We start from the raw sequence: 4,501 nt of genomic DNA on the forward strand, positions 1-4,501 counted from the left end.
GACACAGCCAATCACAGCACCGTGTGATTAGAGACATTTGTAGGGTCCCTTGGAACAGCGACTTGTGATTGGACTGTGTCCAATTGCCCCGTGTCCAACTGATATACACCCGTGGAAGTAACTATTAGTGTCCATTATTGTAATGCCGGAATTGTTGGACACGCTATCATTTTCTGTAGCAAACATAAATTACAGCATAACTTTTTATATGCAATATCAATGATATATTTTTTTCCTATTTACTATAAGTTTTTTCATATTCAATACATAATGTAAATACCTATGACATTGCTAGGCGGGAAATACACAATCTTTCGATTAGCTGCGAAATGTAAATGATTATATAATGCATAATCATTCCAAATCGATAAAAATAAACTTACATAATCCTGACACTTCCATTGCATTTGGTTTTTCATTTTATTGCGGTTTTTCTGATAATCAGTAGCTGCCATTATCCTATACAGTGTGAGAACAGATTTGGTAATGACAGGTTTTTTTTTTATTTTCAATCTAGTTCAATATCATATTTATATCATGATAAGTAAGAAATAGCCATCCATGCGAACCAAAATCTGATTTCCGTGAAAGACAATAATCAAACGCGACAGAAGGAAATAAGATTACATCAAACTTTATTTGTTTCAAAGTAGAACAATGTCATAAAACAATAAAGAACACGATATGCGGCCACGATATCAAATACTAGTATGAAGTACACAATACCATAATATCAAATGTAAAATACATCATATGAAATGTAACAACAAATAACGAAATCAAAATTGAATAAAGTAACCAGCTCATCCATATCTATCTCAAACCTATAGAATGACGAATGAAATATGTAGATCCATAATTTCAAGTATAGGTTGTCGGAAAAGTCTGAAAAGAAGTCATGGACGCTTACGTCGACTCCTTTGATGTAAAGAATAGGAATGCTTCATGATATGAAATCTGTTAATGGAAATTTACTATTAAAAATATTGTAAATATATTACAATATACAGAACGCAGTATCATGTACATAAAATAAGAAATTGGTAACATGACAATTAATGAATGGTTTGTAACGTGCAATCAGGTGCACATAAATAATAATAATAGTAATAATAATAATAATAATAATAATAAAGGGATAAAAGGTGGGCGATATAATGCCTATTTATATATCGCTGTGAATCAGAGAGAAAATACATACAAAATCAGTGTTATATGGAACAATAAAACCTTTTCTGTTGATTTCATTTATGATTCATGTTTGACATTCGGAAACCTCGCGTTCATGGAAAATGCCTAAATTTCGAGAATCGCACGGATAATCAGCAATAGGTTCAGTATTGATAAATTTGCGACTAATAACAGGAATCTCATTGCGGTAGCATATACATTCTATGAGATCAACGCTCTTATCAGAAAGATAACAACAATTGTTAGGACTCTTATCTGTTAATAAAAAATTTCGAAATTGAATCTCTCCATGGGGATCGGTATATCCTTCTGGAAATTGACGATCAAACCGATTCTTCTTTTTTTTTTAAGTTGTAACCAGTTTTAATCGAATTAACTGAAGATATAAGATGCATCGATTGTTCTGTTATTCTTTTCATGATTTGAGCTAAAGACTTAGTACCACCTTTAATCATTAATTTAATTTTTTGTAAAAAATTTTCAAGTGGAAAACAACTGAAACAATCAAGGGGTCCATGATTTAAAACATCCGCAGAAATATGAATTAAATTATGAATGTTATAAATTAATGTTTCTTTGCCATACAAAAGTTTCATGTTATTTACGAAGTAAATCATAAGATCTTGGGCATATCTGTTATTGCGTACACATTCTCTCGGGTCACAAAGAATTCTAACGGCACAGCTGAGAGCATTATAATGTATGATATAAGGTTTACTTAAAAAATACTGAAAAACTATGGGGCCGAGATACAATAACAACAATCGAAATTCTGCCGCTTTCCAATGGCTTCTCCAAAGGAAGCGGACTTCGTGAAAATTCTGCTGGAACAAATTTAGCAAAACTGTGGTAAAAATCGTTAAATGCGGCAAACTTACTTATTGCTTCTCCGGATTTCCCCATAGCGCCGATCCAAATTAAAATAAGTTTTTTCATTATTTCTAAACACAATAAACGCATATAATCGAGAGGGAATTGTTTTATCATATCAACACCTATGATTTCAAAAGGGGACACAAAATTCTGATATGCAACAGGTAATCCTTCTCTGAAAGTTTCATTAGTTCTTAAAATTGGGTAATTCTTTTGAAATATTCGTCGTCCATTTACAGTTGCACCAGATTGAATGCATTTGGCACAACAACTGTTATGAGCAGGAAAGGAAGATATAAAATTTCGTGCAAGAGTGTCAGCAAGAACTGCATTTAGTTTAACGAAATAGCGTCGATTTTCATACATGAAATCCTTATTGTGTAATTTCGTGTACTCTGTGAGATATGCTTGTAGAAATAAAGCAGCAGAAGAAGGCTTTCCACTTCCATGAAACGTCCCAATAATGAATGGTTCAACACACTGATTTCCGACAACTGTATGGGCCATAACTGATTCTTTGAACTTTTGGATAGAGGTAGTCCATCGATATTAATGTTAATATTAAAAGTCGGAGGAGTTGTCTTATCAGTAATATATTGTAACAAGTTTTTATATTGCAATTGTTCTTACAGTGCTCCAAACCATAATTAGCATAAGTGCCTCCAGCAAGAGCTTGTATATTAATTTTGTTTGGCGTGTTTAACAATGTCCTGCTATTTGACAGAAGTTCAGGATGACCAAATTTTCGCAACCCTATCAAAAGATTATTCACAACGGATTGAGCTACTTCGTTTTGGATGGCCCAATGAGCAAGAAAAGCTCGAAGATCATTAGTGGAACAAATTATAGTCGATTCAGGCTGAATCTCCGTTTGGATATCTGTGTCAATCAATGTTTGGCGTTCTTCATTGTCCAGTATATTAAGATATTGTATATCAACTTGAAACATTCAAGATTATCAAAGAATTTACTACTTTCACGACGTATGTCAGGAATAGGAGCACGAGCTATTAGCTGTGAGCAAGTAAGACGAACAGGATTAGGCGCAATATTATTTCCTGCATTTTCAAGATAATCAATATCCATTTGTAAAAAAAGGGCGCGTGTTCGTCGCCTTTGTTGTCTTCGCGAAATCTTAAGAAACGACTTCAACGGGGGTCCCATTTTAATATATAAATACTGAAATTATAAAGTGCAATAGAACACAAAATAAACAAAATATAATTACAACCTAAATAATTGACTTACATTCCCAGATGTGAAAAAATTAATTTAACTAAAATTCCCAGATGTGGATTTTCTTATATAACCTAAAAAGTACACGTGCGCTTTATGATGTTTTGAAATATATATAAGTATATATGTATACTAAAAATAAAAAAAAAAAAATAATAAAATACATATACTTACGCATATTTTATAACACTATATTTTTGTAAATAATTCCTCTCGATGAATAATCTCTGGTCGGCATTTTATGTGTCCAATACTTGCCAAGTGTACATTCGGTAATATTTGGATAATCTATTGTAAGTTTTTCCGTCAAAATATGAATGTTTACAACTAGATAACATATTTCGATTATCAGAAAGAAGTCATACAAATGATACCTTTCCTGAATTGATTTTATGATGTCAATACGATTTCACTATGTGATATCTAACTGACGACTACAAAAAAAGGCAGAAATTGCGCTGCAAAAAGATATCACCTGCACAACTTTTATACAAACACTTTGGATAACAATATTTTGACAATTTTTTGATGACTTAAAACAGCTATCCATCGGATCAAGTAGCATGATGACTTTTGGACAACAATTATCATATGTCGATTTAAAGACATTAATTGGTTATCTATTGGTAAAATCCTAAAGGCAACCTTACAATGATAACTTATAGGTACCAGGGTTGGGAACGTTACTTTTTAAAAGTAACGCGTTACCGTTATTGTTACTTGCGGTAACAAGTAACTCGTTACCGTTATTCGTTACTGATTCTAAAAAATAACGCGTTACCGTTATTTGTAAAGTAACGATAAAAAATCGTTACTTTCCGTTACTTTTGTAAAAAAAAAAGTTAAAATCGGCTTATAAAACGAATAGTAAGAGAAAAGGTAGATAAATTATACATATAAGGGTGATTCAAAATGAACATATTGTCCTTAAAATGTCATATTTCTGACTTAATTCTAAGACGATTTTTCCTTTGCCAAAATGTTGTCAGAAGATTAGTTTTTGAATTATAACAAGAAATAGTTAGCGAATGACTGAGCGCGTAGAGAAGGTAGCCAAGAGCGGCGCAACTTACTGTCCAACGCAGATAGTACGGGGTCTCTCCCTGCGATCAGATAATCGCTACATACGCATGAGCATATGTGACCGCATTCCCTTTCTCACACACATACACACACACACACACACACACACACACACACA

Source organism: Odontomachus brunneus, unplaced genomic scaffold (genome assembly GCF_010583005.1).
Source record: "Odontomachus brunneus isolate Ranch 3 - 2012 unplaced genomic scaffold, Obru_v1 Obru_scaffold_174, whole genome shotgun sequence".
NCBI lineage: Eukaryota > Metazoa > Arthropoda > Insecta > Hymenoptera > Formicidae > Odontomachus > Odontomachus brunneus.